Source organism: Stegodyphus dumicola, chromosome 10 (genome assembly GCF_044657685.1).
Source record: "Stegodyphus dumicola isolate Sdum_Otavi_A_Nest chromosome 10, ASM4465768v1".
NCBI lineage: Eukaryota > Metazoa > Arthropoda > Arachnida > Araneae > Eresidae > Stegodyphus > Stegodyphus dumicola.
Window position 1 is genome coordinate 158,536,454 of NC_140777.1, and position 17,679 is coordinate 158,554,132.

Here is a 17,679-nt window from a genome sequence, read left to right on the forward strand (position 1 = left end):
GAAGGGAAAAAAATAAATAAATATAAACAAAAAGGGAAAAGGATAGGAAAGCAAAAAATAGAATGACTAGAACAACAAACAGATAACAAAAAATACATTTAAAAAAAGCTGCAATCAGAAAATTATTTCAGAGTACAGTCTAACAGAGGGGTGGCCAACCTTTTTGGGAAGAGTGCCACTATCTGAAAAAAAACGAAAAGTTATGCGTGCCCCTTCCAACTTTTCCAACATACTAAACACTATAAAAAGGCGAAAAAATGTTATTTATAGGCTGACTATGGGATTTTTATGCAACTAGTACATTTTTTATGCAAGTAGTGAACATTTAAAAAATGATAAATAAAACAAACTCACAAACTAGAGTTTTACTGTTAATAAACGTTTTTAAAGGTTCGGTCAGTTAGGTTATGCATAAAATCAAAATTAATAATTTGAAACATTTACTTCTAAATAACTATTAAATAGTCAGTACTTAATGTGGTTTCTGAATATGTAGTTTTTTTTTAATGAATTTATTTTTTTATTTTTATTTATTTATTTATTATTATTTTTTTCCAAGCCATCGAAATTAGGATTAGTTCTTCAAGATTCTGATAAAATTAGGTGTATAACAGTTAGTCTTGAACAATATTTTGATTTTTATTATGTTCATAATAAAAAACATATGTTCACAAACATATGTTCACAAACATATGTTGATCCAAACCTACAATACCTGACAGCCAAATCTTGTAAATTTGGAAAATTGCTTCTTGGTACAAATTTGAAAAATTCAGTGTAATTTGAATTACTTGCAGTTGAAATGCGTTCCTTATATTTGCTTTTCAGTGCAGTATGCTGCTGTATATAAATAATTTCAGTTTGGATTTCAGTTGGGTAACAATTAACAATTGCAGAGAAATTGAATTATTACATTTATTCTAATGTGTTTATGTGTATATCGACGCAGATGATATAGACGATGTTATTTTTTTTTTTCAAATCTTTTAATTTTTCAATAAATCTTCGCGTGCCGCTGTTAAAACTCCGCCGTGCCGCCGGTTGGCCATAGCTGGTCTAATATAACAAAGTACTTACCATTAAATTTTCCAAACTTTTAAAAAGTATTTTTTAAATTTGCATTCAAAACTTCTCAGCTAACTAATTTTAAACTAAACACATGATTAACTAATTTTAAACTAAACACTCATGATTAACTAATTTTAAACTAAACACTTGTGATTAACTTTTAAACTTAAGCGCTATATTATTAAAGAATTAATCTCACAAGAATTCAAAATATACACCAGGGATTCCCAATCCTTTTCTTGCATCGACCCTTTTTAAATGATTTTCTTCATTGTGACCTTGCATTTTTCTCCATAATATACAGTATAAAATGCAACGCAATACAAATAATTACACATAACTTAGATAAATTATTTGAGATAACATTTAGATTAAAAATATGAAAAAAAAATGTAACCAAAAAAAGAAAAAAAAACTGAAAGCTTTCAGCTTTTACATTACGCAAATAGGGGCGTTTTTTTAACGTTTTGTGTGTTACCTTTATTTATTAAATATCATATTCTTCGCACTTGAACCATAAAATTCAATTTAAAATCAATGTCGCAAAATAATTTAAAATGAACGTATCTTTATAACTTCCCATACACAGTCTCGCCCTAGAGATATTTTTTTTTTACCCGTACAGTGTTGCCATTGCTCGCTTTGAAAAATCGTTGAGTTTGTTAACCAAAATTCGTTAACTTTTTCCAAATGTGAAATAGATAATAAAACAAATTCCAAATTTGGGCTTCCAGATGCCCGTATTCAAGTGTAAACATGCGTTATTCAAAATTTGATGGCTCTAGGTACGAGGTCGTAGATGACACTGTTGTGATGCAATGAAAATGGTACGTTAACGTAAATCGTCATTCCCTGTGCTGTATTCGAGCGATATGCATAGATAGCTACACCAAAGTAGAGTACATTCTAGATATGCATTTTAACTAATGAGTTGAGGACGAAAATAAAGTAATTACTCAATGGATACACAAAGAACGATTTCTGCGTAATTTACGAAATCGCCAAATCTTTGAGTATATCAACCTAAAACTGTGCGAGAGCGTAGCACTATAAATGTTGAAGAAATGCCTTTATATCATTTGCAAAAAAATACACTCATTGGAAGTCGGCGATTTTCCCCTGCGTGTTAACTTTGTCCGCTAATATCTACAACAGACTGCGACAAATCATGACTCTCCTTCCCGCGTCTTATCCATTGCCTGAGGCAACGTTTGCACATCCAGATATCTTTAACACACACATTTCTCACCTTTGGGTGCTTATCGCCTGCTCATGTTATGTCTATGGTTAATGCCTCTTATAATTGCTAATTCCTGAGTTTACTCATGTCTACGATCTCGCCTTCGGGTGTGGTGTATTTAAATTATACACCTCTTATTTACAAATATTTTGTTAATGGCCTATGGTATTATGATTAACTTACTGGTTAGAACTGTTAGTAGTTGAAGCCAGACGCATAGATAAGAACCAAGATCACCTTTGGGCATATGGTAATCCAAATGGCAGGAGTTGCATGCTTACCAAGGAATGCTCTCTATTAGTTATGGCAAGAGAATTGCTCAGTGGTGCAATGATGCAATAGCGCAGGGGTCACCATGGCGCCGCCGATCGCTTAACGTGTGCCCACCGCTGTGATAAAAGTGTTTTAGTTTTCAGTAAAATTCTATGTGAAAGTTTTCTCATTTTTAACAAAATAGAAATTGGGTTAACTGCACAAAGCGAAATGCGACCGATCTCTCTCTCTCTCTCTCACTTTTTTTTTTTTTTTTTTTTTTGTGCTTATATTATTACCTCTATCCAACTATAAATCCACCTTGAAAAAGTAAATGGTGCCTGCCGTCCAACAGTTATTCCAGAATGTGCTCTTGATAAAAAGATTGGAGAACCCTGCAATAGGGTTTGTTGGTAAACATGTTGTCCGACAGAAGTTCCTCTACAGACAGCAACTTTGCTCTGAAGTTGCTCTGAGTTACCTATCAGAGACGTTAAAGAACTTGATGCATTTTCGATTCTTTAGGAAACCTCAATTGCTCTGATAAAAATGCTTAAATTTTGGCGGAAATCTGATAATAGTGTAAGCAGTGCTTGCTTTTCTCTGTATTCAGTTATTCTTCGATGTATCTTCTATTATGTTAAATAATGAATATCAGAGTTATGACGAGGATTCATTTGATGATGAATAACTTGAAGCCTTTAAGTTTAATTAATTATAGGGTAAATAAATTTAAAAATAAAATTTAAATGAAATAAAAAATAGAATAGCAAGATGAAACTGAGGGCTTCTCTCTAATCGCAATGTCTGCATGCAGTTTTATTGACTGCTGCCAATTAACTCGCCAACAACTTTTTTTCCGTCGTGCTCACAATCACTATTGTTGGCACATGCAATCAGCAATATGTTTCTCTGTCTAGGCGGACTAATGCAGTCCCTCATGTAGAGGGGGCTTTAGTGTTTCGGCTAATATGGTACATACAAGGTGTCTAGGAAAAACGTCCCTGATTTCGAAATTAAAAATCTCGAAAATAAAGTCGATAGAGGAATACAACAAGTTGTACATTTATTGTGAAAGCTGTAAGATTGTTATACAGAAGTTTCTAAATAATAGTTTCAATTGCTGCTAACAGATGGCTCTGCAAGCAGTCTTTGCAATCACATCACAATCTTTTCGAAATATCCACCGCTCGCTGTACAGAGGGGGTGCTAACGAACAATGAAATTTGCTGTCACATCCTGTGGTGTCTCAATGAAAATGGATTCAGATGTTACACAGATCAATGATTCAAGCTCCTCCAGCATGGTAGAATGGTCCTGATAAACAATGTCTTTCAATGTGCCCCATTAAAAGTAGTCACAAAGAGTCAGATCGGATGAATATGGAGGCCAATCTATGCCTGAGCCAGTAAAATTGGAATAATCCAACGCAGTGACTCTATTCATCAAAAAAGCGAAAGACATATTCGATGCGATGTGGTCGAGCTTCGTCTTGCACAAACTGGTCGATGCCTGATCGATCCTCCAACGTTAGTTGTGTGGCGACAAACTGTTCCAAAATTGCAATGCAACGTTCACTAGGGATAGTTTCTCAGATGAAAAAGGACTGATAATGCCCTTGATGCTTAGCGCAGTCCAAATAACAACCTTCGGAGACTGCAGTGGTTTCGCTTCACACAAACGGGGATTTTCGGAACCCCAAAATGATCCATTCAGGATCCTTCGTCAGTTTTGTTTATTTACGAATCCATTCAGGTGGAAGTGTGCTTCATCTGTGAACCAGATACATCCAACATCCTTCATTATCAATCAGAGTGAGAATCTGGTTCGCAAAGGCAGTTCTTCGTCACACAGCTCGTAAGTGTAGGGCGTGGTGACTTTGGATTTTGACTGAAAATATGTCTAGGCTGTTTCACTGTATTTTCTGCTTGCTGTAACGTTTCCAACCAGTCTCTTCTGAAATTCTTTGGACTGATTTGCTTGGATTTCGCTGAATAATTCCAGAAATAGTGGCAACATTTTCATGAGTATCTACAATTTGCCTGCGACCAGCATTCCCTACCAGATCATCGGCCACGCTGCCTGTCCATTGGAGTCTGGCGAAGAGCTTGTGATTCACACGGGATCCTTTAGGAACATTTATGCGTTGTTGTCATATGATTGTGTTCTAACCTGCGGTATTCCAGTATCAAAAATACACGTTATTCAGTGGAATACATGATTTCAATCACTTTCTTCGGTACTCTAACCTTCTTTCACGTTATTGGTGAAACTGATCTCTCTTACCTGGACTTAATGCGAAATGTGACCGAGTTATCGCACCTAGGTGCGATTTGTCGGCTCCTTGAATGTTAGCCTTGATGGCCCATGACAGTGAAGAATTCTAGACCAAGGGGATCTCACTAAACAAAACATCGGAAGAAGGTAGAGAGAGGGTGGTCCCAAACCCACAGGATAGAGAAGAACATTCAAAAGTGTTGAACGTCAGCAATTCCAGGTCTAGCTTCCGCTTTATATCGTATGTTATATGAACTATATATCCGATGAAGGGCGCTTCAAGTAGTGCAAGTACAGAACAGTGGATTCAAGAGGACAGAATAGAAGGTGGAGTTGAAAGTCAGTCTTTCGTAGCGCTATTTATCTGCAATACGTATTGCGATTACAGCGCCATCTGTTGGCAAGTTTTGTAACTATTATTTCGAAACCTCTGTGTAATATTCTTACAGTTTTAACAATAAACATACTGCTCCTTACATTCTTCTATCGATGTTCGTTTTGGAGATTTTTAATTTTGAAATCACGGGCGCTTGTACTGGACACTCAGGGACGTAGCTAGAAAGGGGCAAGGGGGACATTTGTCCCCGGACCTAGCTTCCAGTGATCCGTAAAACTGATGTTACGAATTTTTAGAATGAAATATTTGCCACTTTGGCAACCAGTAAGGGGGCGCTAGATCTTCAATTGTCTCGAGCACTGAAAACCCTAGCTACAGCTCTGTGGACACCCTGTAAATACTTAATAGGCAAATGCGTTCTACTTCGTGGCTTGAACGGCCGTACGTATCTTTCTACAATATATCTTACCGGAATTTATTTATAATATTTCTCTAGTTTGTCACGCTCAGTGTCGTTCCAGCACGACAGAACGCCATTTCACTTTAACAGCAGCGTCAAGATTACCTTTATGTTACTTACCACTGTCACTGGATCTTATGGGGTGAATCTATTCTTTAGCAACCACGATCACCAAGTTTCATATGCATGGACTTCGTATTCTGGGGCCGTTGAAGCACAAGAATATTACACTCACCGGATGTGCTATATTAGTCTCAAGGCCCCTTTTTTCTCCGTATACTTTTCAAAATTTGTCACGTATGTTACTGCCATACATTATTTTTGAAGAAATAATGTAGCAAATATATATATAAATATTTTTTAATGTATGTCAACATTTAACGCTCTGTTGGGAATCCTGAAGGTATCCGTTCTAAGATATTTTTTAACTTCCACGCGCGAGTTTGTTGCCATTTGAGATATGTAATTTTTCTTTTAAATTAAATCCTTGAATTAAGGATTGAGATATTTGATTTTTCTTTTAAATTTAATCCGCCTCTTATTAATTAACAAACTAAGCGATTTAAAAGCAATAAATGTGGCTCTGTATCTCGTTTATTTATTACTAGATGACAGGTGACGGAGGACGGAGGCGTCTACCAGAGGTGAGCAGGCGCATGCCCCTCTCATGCTCCACGCTTATTAAAGAATCCAGCGCTTATTTAAGAATTTAAGTAAGATACATGGATTAGGCTACAGATTTGAAAGCAAAGAATGCAAGAAACATATTGCAATGCCAGAATATAAAACAGAGAACATAAAGCATAAAAGTAATACAATAAATAAGTATTACAACATAAAAGTACATAAGTAGTAAAAATGTAGTAAAATAAATAAGTAGTACAATATAAAAGTACATTTAGTAGACAGGTGATGAAAGGCGGGGACACCTGGCCTCTAACGGAGGTAAGCCGGTTACGTCCCATATTCTTCTCTGGTTGGAAGCAATAACTCCCTGGAGCTCATGGAAGCCCCCTTCGGGAGTTGAGTCAAATACAAATGCAATGACTTTGTTTAAGTTCATGATTCGCCGTTCATTATGATTCGCATGATCACATTATATTGCGCTAAGTGTTCATATTATGCATGGGATGTGCTGCAGCTCCGCATTGCAGAATATATGCTGTTTTGTTGACTAAAGCGAGGGTAGCTCAAAAGAAGAGAAAGTCTTACATGATCTGGTAGATGTTCTGTCCCAGAGCTGCAATCGAAATTATAGGCTGACATATCGTATCTACATTCACATGATTTTGTATTATAAAACGTCTGTGAGTGTCCATATTAGTGAATCACTGACGTGTGTGAGTGGCGTTGGTGAGAGGGCATTGATAGACGTAGAGGTCTGGGAAGCCTTCTGCTCTGCAGACGCACGTTGCAATTTCGGAAATGCCACAGCGAAGGAAATAAGCAGGAAACTGTTCTTGGCTCGTAAAGTTGGTGATTTATGGCACGGACACGTGTCTTTGAAGATTAACTTTCGGGAAGAAATCGTATGTACGTCTAACGGTATCACTCAAATCCCATTCCTGTTACCATTTCAGGGTGGTTTTATGGAACAGCTGCTTTTTTTTCAAGTAAGAGGGTGTCAGATTCTTGCCACTAGATGGCGGGCATCTCTTCCTTTACTTTTTCTGTAATTGAGTTCCGGGAACGAGACTAGATTGGAACCGCTCTGAGGAGCGTAAAGACGAAACTTCAGAGAATTAAAATGTTCTGTCTTAAAATAATTATCACCTACCTTGTAAATAGTGTATAATAGTATTTTATTTGAATAAATAAGAAAAAGACAAGATGGCCTGTTAATTCTAATAGAAACTCTTACTGGAAAACGTGATTATTAGAAGCCTGGCGTCGAAAACACTGAAGATGCAGCAGGTAAGGAATTTTACATTAATTTTATTGTAAATAGAAGAACCTGATGCAACAGAGGGAGTTGCTGGAATATTGATTTCCTCTGCGTTTATATTGTTATTTGCATTTTTAGTAAGTTTGTCGGCTGTTTCATTGCCTATCAGACCTGCGTATGCTTTGACCTATACCAATGGTAAGTGTTTATGGGCACTGCTTTGTAGAACATGGTGTATGTTGACAGTGAGTGGAGAGGAGTGGTTATGATTTAAGACTGCCAGAGTAGTGGACATGCTGTCTGAGTAAATAGTGATGAAAGGACAGGGCGAAGCCAGAGCGTATTCAATAGCCGCTGTTTTGGCTAGCGTTTCTGCCTGTAAAACGCTGTTCCAGGGCTGTACATAATCCTTCCAAATGTGAATTGTACGTGCACCATCCAGCTGAATCAGTGAAATTTCACTAGCTGGATTTATTAAATATATTAGTATATATTATTTTCTTTTTTATAGTAATTATTTTAGACTGCTGGCCGTGCCAGCGGTTAGTTGTTTGAAAATTGAAACGGGCTATGAAAGTGATTTGACGCCAAAGTGACGCTTGAGAATAATAACTCTTCTGGGCTAAATAATGTTTGGCAACATTTAACACTCCATCGGCAATTTTCAAGATATGCTCTTTTTGAAACTTTTGTACTTTACTGTTGGATTTATGTGACATAAGTCCGAAGAAATAATAGAGATTAAAAAAAGTTGCATTAGCAGGTTTCAGTCCAAGAGCAGATGGATAAATTTGTAGCTCAATAAGAGCATAAAAACCGTGACAAAGTCTCTAGTGCAAAGTTAAAATCTGAATCTTTTCATACTTTTTTCCCCTCCTTACCACCACCTTTTATTTTAAGGATCTTATTCTAATTCGTACATTAACGGCAACCTCGCTAACTGTAAAAATACTTAAAACGTTTTTCGTTCTTGAGATTTAAAGTCGTGCATTTGCGGTGTCTCTCATATTTCCTCAAACTCAGTCTAAAGATCAGAGCTTTTACAATTTTGTATTGTTTAAAATCAAATAGTCAAAATAAAATCTGAAAAAAATCATTATATTATATTATTATTATATATATATATATCATTTCAGAATTCTATGCTTATATTTTTATGGTAAAGACATAAAAATTATTATTTTGAGGGAGGTTGACGCTAGAATGTTTCATTAACACAAGATTTAATGTTAACTAAAGCATATAATAATATTATGTGAGTGATATACAGGAATGGATTTAGACTTGAAGCCCTAACGTATTTCAGATATGGTGCCCTATGAGACATTTTTTATGAAGTAATTTTTTATATAGCATATGAGACAATTTGGGGGGCAAGAACGTGGGGGCCATAAGGTATACTTTGTGTTGCTCATGCGTAAATACGGCACTGGTGATGTAGCTGGAAGGGGCAAGGTGACATGAGCTCAATTTTAGGAGTGGCATTTTTAATTCGAAGCGTTTTCTATAGAGATTGGTCGTGTAAATCGTCGAGGCAGGTGGAGAATAACAACATTCTGTATTGCCGTGTGGAATTAGATTGATAATTCAAATAATTGTTAGACCAGATATAGTATTAAAAAAAATCACTACAAGATTTCAACGGCTACATATTCTTGTTACACCTTCTACATCCGAGACTTTTCAATGAAAAATACGAATATCAGCTAAAATTATCACAATGACATTAATAAGGAAAAATTCCTCTTCCGTTATTGCTAGGAAAAAGGAAACGAGGAAGTTTAAGGGCTGTCCTTTTGAACTTCTACAGTTTGCTCTAAAATGCAATCTCAAATTCAGATATTTTTCAAAGAACAAAATTCCAAATAGTTTTATACTGTTAAGAACTTTTCTCATATTTGCTGTAAATATTACTAATTGTAAGGAAAGCTTTTAAATGAAAATCATTTAAGAAATTTGCTAATTGTAAGAAAAGTTTTCTAAATAAAAATCATTCAATAAGTACTTAAAACCGACAAATATATATTTTGTATTCAGGAACTCTTTATATACTATCTACGTAACAGTTAAATGAAGCATTGAAGTAGATTTTTATAATTATGACTTTTTAAACAAAATAACAAACAGAATAACAATACAGTTTTAAAATGTTGCGATTAAAGTTTTATTTAAAAAATGAACTTAGATTTTTAATTTATTTTCCTATGTTTTTTTTTTTTTTTTTTTTTTTTTTCACATTTTTTAGTTATAAGTTATTGTATAGAGAGGAACACAAATCCAGGGACCACCCCAGGCCATGAACTTCGTCATCGCAATCCCCACAGTAAAAATTCTGGTCACATTGCTATATTATACGAATACAGTACATCACAGAAATTTTCAGCTATTCAAATTCGAATATACCCTTTTTTGGATGTTTATGAATAGTAAAAAAAGGACTAATTACGGAGATCGTTAAACAACGGAATTTTTCCCGCTATTCCCTTAATTACTCTCGCGTGATAACAAAAGGATTCGTATTCTTATGTTTTTGCGGACTGAAATAACCTTCTGCACACGAAAAAATTAATTAATTAAATAAATAACACATTGATAAAACGTTTATAAAACGTCTGGATTCTTTGGTCAAAAACAAAGTGAAAGCGAAACATCACGAATTTCGTATGTTAAATGAATTCATATTCTTGTCACCGAAATTTATCAGTATAAATTGCACGATATAAAGCCTAGATGTGAATTTTTTTAGTTCAGTTAAGCAAACACTTAATTTATGGCGCAGCTATCTGATATGAGATATGGCCATTTTCTTTTTTGCTCAAATGGGCGAAAGAGAAGTTAAAAGAAACATAGGGCGGTTCACCTTTTTTCGTCTTCACATCGCAAACAACTTGAGATGATGTAGCGGTAACTTCCGTTCTCCAGCTTGGCTACAAGTTTGGCGTAATTTTTCAAACGCAGACCGTTGTCGGCAACCCTGAGGATGAATTGAAGTACGTGAAGCGTTTTGAGTTTGAAACTTCCTTTCTCTAGAGCTACTAGAAAACTTTTGTAGTTAAGCGAATAAGGCGGGGTTTTGATAGTTTCTTTTAGTAATGCGATGAACTGCTTGTAGATGAAGTGTCACTGCTGAACTGGGTGAGTGACACATCAGTTTGCGGTCTGTACTAAGATAAAAGGTAATCTCGCTAGCAAGTGATGTAATATACGATCGCGAAACAAAGAATTACTTGAATCATGGAATGACGGAGCGAATTTTTAAATTGAATGAAAAGAAATCTGCCTTTTTACCAAACTGGAGAGTGGTTCCAAACTCTTTACAGAAACATGCGCTTCTGGAGTAAAATGTTTCAGGTATAAGAACACAACAAACGTTTAAATTTATATTTATCAGAAAAGTAACATATATAAATCTTTGAGAATTTTCTAAATTGTTAATTACTTCTAGAGCACGAGGAATATTTCACTATTCAGTGTGTAAAAGCATAATCGTTTAATTTAAAACTTCAGAAAATTTTCATCCAAAATTTAAAGTTATCACCAAAAAGGAAAGCTTATGGATGTTGATACTGTATTAAAGGGGAAAAAAGAATGATTATTACTTATATTACAGAATGATTATTGTAATATTCTCACATAGAAATCTAGTGCACCAAAATTTCTTAAAACTCATTTCACTCACCGCATCGGAGTAGACCTTTTTACGAAAGTTACGACTCACCCATAATGATACAAAGTTTCTTACAAAAAAGAGTGAGAGAGGGAAAAAAATTGGAGATTAAGGGGGGAAAAAAGAGTTTCTTAACAGTATTTTACCGCTATTAAAAACAGCCTTTAAACTTTTGTTGACTTAAGCTAAAAAGAAAAGAAAAGAACGAAAGAAAATTTAAGTATTTGAAAGTTGTACTAGCATTTGTAAAACATCTGTTACTATTTAAACCGTTACTGTCTAAAATTGCATATAAAAGCCTTGTTTTGCACAAGTTTTTGTACATACTTTTGTACTATGTTTATCAGATATCATTCAGCTTCTGTTAAAACTAAGAAAAAGTATCATTCAGCTTATGTAATTAGAATGTTATGTAGAATGATATCATTCAGCTTATATAAGGAAATACTTCCAGTTTGATAAACAAGAATTTTTTTAAATAAATAAATTACGCTATAATTTAGTTATATTAAATAAATCCTTAAAAAACTGCGATTTTTTTCATTTAATATTATGCTTTGAATTAATAAATTTCCAAATTTTTCTTTAGAAGGCGCTTTGAAAAAACGCGAAAAGTTAACAAAAATTCCTAAATACAGTCCACCCACCAATGGCGAAACTCTTGTTGGAACGTGCCAGGAAATTCCGATTTGCACTTTAAAGAAGAGAGACGTGTTGGTTTCGCTTATTTGATTAGTGCAAAGCACTCGAGGGCTATCTGTCTGAGGGGTGCCTACGTGGAGTACTTTCTAAAGGAAGCTGACTCGTATACACGTTACACTTGGGAAAAACCATGAAAATGCCTATTCAGAAAGCCCGTTGGCAATAACTACTCTTTCTTCCAAATGGATTGTTTTTTCGCTCATGCGCTGACGCTTCGTGATGATTAGTTTAACGTGGGTAGACAGAAAGTTTCTGGCATGGAAATAATTTCAACTAAATATTAGATGAATGGATTTTAAGAGTCTGCAATTTTGATGTGGTAAACGTCAATAAGTCTGTTAAACGTAAGCTGCAGAAATATGGGATTATTTCTGAGTTGGCAAATGTTTTTGGGTCGTAATGAACAAAAGCGGGAAAAATACACAAGGAATATATTATTTCCGAAAAATATCAATAATACGCATAAGCATATAGTGCTTTTGTTATGAGCAAGATCAAACCACTGAAGCTTTAAATTGATGGCATACACCCAAACATAGGAATCATTGCGTTAAATTAGATTCCAGTTCAGTATCAGTGCCTCTTCAACATTAGTCAATGAAGTACATATATGCAGCATGCACTGCATTTAGTTTAGTCATCGTCAACTAATACTATTGACACCAACGCGTCAAGTAATGTTCCTTCACTTAGGTTAGAAAATTTCGTTACTGGACATTAGATGACTAATTAGTAAGGGACTTGATGAATTGAGTCATGTTTCGATTAGACGAACGTATTCATGAGGCAGCCACATGATGTTAAAAATCTTTCTTAAAAATGAATTAAAAAATAAGCAAGAGGTTGTGCAAGTGAGTGTGGCTATCTCTTGGTCCGAGATATATTCATTTGGAAGAGCAAGAACCACCTCTCCTCAGAATTTCTATTGGCAACATCATCGTAAATTTATTAACCATTAACTACTCAACCAACCTTCATGATTGTCATTTCTCCAAAGGTGATGTTTTGTACCAGCAAGATAGTGTCAGTTCTTCTGCTATTTTCTCATCCGAAGGATAACCCTGCTAGTAACTCATTTGACAATATGTATGGTGATACAGGACTAATCATTCTGCCGATTACCAGTATGGCACTAGTTGCCACGATGACTTAATCTTATTGAGCAATTATGGGATCAGAGGCATAACCAGAACTTTTGCCTCCAGGGCGATCGTTGAGTTTGCTGTCTGGAGCAATCTTTCAATTTGCCGCTTTTCTCCGTACACAAGCAAATAGCTAAAAAAAATGTAAAGAAATAAATTAAAACTGTATATAACACTTTAGAGTTTTAAAACAAAACTTTAATTCCAACATTTTAAAATTATATTATTATATTGTTTATTTTTCTATTCGCGAAACCATCAGTAACACTCTAGATGTCTACTTCATTGCTCCAGTGGTTGTTATGCGGACTCCATAAAGAGATTTCCTAAAACGAAAATATACATTTTTAGGTCTTAAGAAACTTTTTAAAGGATTTTTTATTTTAAAAACTCTTCTCAGAATTACCAGCACTTAAAGTAATTGTGACAAAAATTTACTGCAGTATTATAATATTTGGAACTTAGTTCTAGAGTTCGTATTTTAGAAAAAATCGCCGACGTTCAAAAGGACTTCCCTTCCATGTCTCCGTTTCGTTTTTCCTACCCATAATAGAAATAAAACTCAGAAATACTTCTCTTTAACGAGAAATGTTTCTTTTTTAATATCATCGTGATTATAATTTACTTAACATTCGTATTTTTCAGTCGAAAGTTTACACGGAGTAAAGAAAGTACAGCAAGAGTACGTAGATATTGAAATCTAGCAGTGACCTAATGTAAAAACCATTTTCCTTCTAATTGAATTCTACATGGCAATTCATTATTCACCTGCTTCGAAGATCCACATAACAAAGCCCTATAAAATAACATTTCATGTGAAAAATGCCGGCCCCAAAATGTACCACCCCCAGTTATACTTATTGTTATTGCTAAAATGTTTGTTGTTATTTCTGTAAATAAGGCAGTAGTCATTCGCTCGTTCCGTTTCTATTGAAAATTTCAATGTAAATAAATAGACATATCCGTTTCAGTTCCAGTTTTTAAGTGATCAAACTTTTTTTCATAACTTGTTGTATTGTTCGCTGTCAATAATAAAATAAATTGTATATTTCATATAGAAATATAAATAAAAATTAAAAGTGATTTAAATTTTGTTGCAAAGGTATTAACTGGCGCATTCTGCGATATCTGATATAAATATTTTGTTTTAAAAAGATTCATTTCGTCGAAGAGTTTTTTGGCAGCAGATATAAATTTGATATTTCATTCTGCAGAGTCTAAGTCATTGTAAATGTCGTCAAAAAGATATATTCAAATGTTCCTTTACTTTTAATGTAACGATAATGGCATATCTTCTCTTTTTCTTATCTTTGGAATGTTTAAATACCATTTTGAAAGCTTGTTGTACATTCGTCCTTAAGGCGTCAACCGGCGACAAGGTATTCATAAATAAAATTTTATATTTTGGAGATGTTATTTTGCCATCTTTATTCATATCTAGGTTTTGAAGCTTCTACTATTTTATTTTTTACTTAAAAAGCCCTTTTTTTACCTTCTTTTTTTTATTTTTAGGTTTCTTCGCGTAGAATAACAAGTGCAAACGGATGGAGAGGGGGGAGGAATGAAAGAAAGAATGCGTACTTAGTAGTTTCCTTTCATGAAATATTTTTACAGAGGCTGATAGAGCTGTATGAAAATCTCTAAAGAAACTTGAATCATAATCCTCTCTGTAGAAATGCTTCTGTTTAAAACTCTAAAGAAATGTTATTAAATCTTTCACGGAACAGAATTCTATAGAAGAGCTGCTTTCCAAAATCATACAAAAATTTTACAAACCCTCTACGAAACTTTGCTCAAAAATCCGCATTTTCCAAATTTTAATCAAAGCAAATTTTTAGTTTCTGATGCATTATATAAGATTCATAAAAGCAAAATAAATTTTTTACTCATAAGGCTAATTCAGTTTTGAATGGAAGGTTTTGCTTTTTAGTTTCTAAATGTATGTAATATTTCGTTCAAGTTTTGTACTGTATCTCATACATGTGGCAAAATTAAATATTATTAAAGCATAAAATCAATTTAAACCACAAAACTAGTTCAAAGATTAAATTTTGCTGTTAATTATAAAATTTTAATTCTTGAAATTAATGCTTTTAATTGCTGTATTGCAGAGTCTCACTCTTTATGGTAAAATATACTAAGTCCGAATGGATCTAAGCGACTTATCGCTATGTCCAGTAAGCAAACAGAAGCGTAAGAAGGGTGTAAAAGACACTTTTATGAAGAACTCAATTAGCTGAGCAGAAGGCACTGCTGGTGCTTACAAAACCAGTCTGCATTTGTGGCGTAAACTCAAAGTAAAGCATTCAAAATTAAACTAAACTCTAAAGTAAGCCCAAGGCTACGCAGAAATAATTAACGCGTAAGTTGGCTCAAACCTATACCGGCCTGAAAGCACTATCTGCAAGATTAAAGCAACGCCGTAGACAGTAATGCTATCGTAGAACATCAACTAGCAACATGATCTTCAGCAGGCGTAACACGCTCTGACTAAACAGTCTAAAACCTCAGACAAAGTTAAAACATTCTTATTCAAAAGTTAAAATTTTCTTAATCCCAAAAGAATTTTTTTATTTTATAATGCCTTTTATGTATTCAAAAATTGTACAAGAAAGGAAACTGAAGCTGTTATCAAGGCAGAAAGTAATCGAACAATTGAGTCCTTTTTGGGAGCTGATTTGGAAAAAAAAAAAAAAAATTACACAGATGGTTCATCAGATGAGACTATCCAACAGAGTGAAGCCTCTATTCACATCACTGTACCAAATGGAGCAACTATACTCCAAAGCCATAGAGCAGGCCACATCGCTTCCAACTTCGCATGTGAATTAAAAGCAATCCAGGAGGCTCTGAGAATTTACATCGATTTCATTACGACTTCTGAGAATTAATGATAAAGCCAGAGGACTTGTAATTTACTGTGACGCTAAAGGTGCCCTAGAGACAATACTGCAAGGACATTCAAGACTCGCCCAGGATACACACCAACACCTAAAAATAATCAACCAAGATGGGAAAGGCATGCGGCTATGCAATGGATACCTGCACATGTTGGAATCAATGGAAACGAGATAGCCGATTAACTGGCTGAAAAGGTAAGAAATCTCAACTCAATTCCCGTCGCTCTTGAAGATGCTAATGCCATTGCCAGATATAGACTCAAAGAGAAATCTATTAAGAAAGACTATCAGATATGTGAGATTGATACAAACAGAAAAATTACAAAGACCATTACTAGACTGAGAACCTGCCATTTTAGAGGAATGAAAATGGCACCAGATCATATAGAATTTGTAGAAACTGCCCCGAAACAGAGCTTTGTCCCGAACTTTTTGCAGCTCTGCAAAGCTTGAGGGAATTTTTTTTCCAGGGAGGGCTGTATAGTGAAAATAGTGTGGAATTGGGAAAAGCTGTGATTTCCATGCATGGATCCATTTGACTCAGAGGACACGACACCAACCAACCAATCAGATATTCAAAAACATCTGTAGGATTATTTATAGAAAATTAAAGCAGGGAAATTTTTTTTACAATTCTTTAGTACTGTGACCCATTTTCTATAATCTTATCAGTTATTTAATATTTCCGGTAGAATTCTATTAGTTGAGTCTGTGCAGATTATGGCAGATTCTGTATGTGAATCTTCAGAAATTCTTTACAAATTTTTATAGGACCTCTGTACAAATCTCTTGAATATCTACATATATATCTCTGTATCTCTATAGAAGCTATATCTGATTTTTTTTTAATTCTACGTAGGATCTCTGACTTAATTTATAGAAAATTTAACCATAATTCTAAAGGATTCTAAGGAAGTTTAACATTGCATTTTTTAATGAATTCTATAGGAACTTTTAGTAAAAGGCTACTTATGCTTTTACATATGAGTATTATTTCAAATTTTAACACTAAAAATACTAATTAAAAGTGATTTAAAGAAAATCATGATTTTTAATCAGAATTATTTCACATCTCTTTTAATGGATACTTTTATACTTTCTGGTATTCGCAAGCATGCATGTTGCTTTGTATAATGGAATTCGATTAATACGAGACTTCAAAATTATATGATTTTCTGGTGTGAACCATACTTGCATATACTTGAATGAATAAAAATGCCAGAAATCAAATAATTCAGTATAAAAAAAGGACTCTGTGTATCGGACCGCAAAATTTTATTCACTTGCCAGTTATTTCCATATACTGTAAGCCGAAAAGGTTTATCAAATTCTTTACTGCTGAGCTCTGGTGGTCAACTTAATAATTTGTTCACAAAACAATATTATAAGTTAATTGAGAAATTATTCTTTTTATTTTATTGAATCTTAGTGTACATCATTATCATTTTTTGTACAGATATTTGATTTAAATTTTCTAGCAATTCTAAGAAGTCTTCGAGGCAAATCCGGGTGAATGTCATTGTTATCCTTTTGACCATTAGCACCGCTGTTAGCCTTCTCGTAGATATTATCATCTTCAGTTGCACCCATAGCATTGCTCAGAGATATAATTTTTAACTTAACAGTAACAGAATATGCAGTCCTTTTCTGATTATATAGCAAAAATGAGGAATCGTATTTTACTCGTAAATGCCAGACCTTCCTATTAAGCGCAACGGAAGGGGGGGATCTTGCAACTGCTTGAGAGCC

General features: G+C 34.3%; 1 protein-coding gene and 1 long non-coding RNA gene across 3 annotated transcripts in view; one reads left to right on the forward strand and one right to left on the reverse strand.

Moving 5' to 3' along the window:
- The window catches only part of LOC146995170 (uncharacterized), a 34,843-nt gene extending 24,155 nt beyond the window's left edge, over window positions 1-10,688 (reverse strand). Inside the window, exon 1 of the long non-coding RNA XR_015043597.1 lies at window positions 10,380-10,688. This is a non-coding gene — a long non-coding RNA (uncharacterized LOC146995170). The remainder of the gene's footprint in view (window positions 1-10,379) is intronic.
- Window positions 1-17,679, forward strand: part of LOC118189894 (uncharacterized) — a 170,721-nt gene that overhangs the window by 87,482 nt on the left and 65,560 nt on the right. Inside the window, exon 2 of one of the 2 annotated variants that reach the window (XM_085825749.1) lies at window positions 14,543-16,125. The exons of the other annotated variant lie outside the window; for it this stretch is intronic. The gene's annotated coding sequence lies outside the window, so the exon portion shown is untranslated. The remainder of the gene's footprint in view (window positions 1-14,542; window positions 16,126-17,679) is intronic. 2 annotated transcript variants of the gene reach the window in all.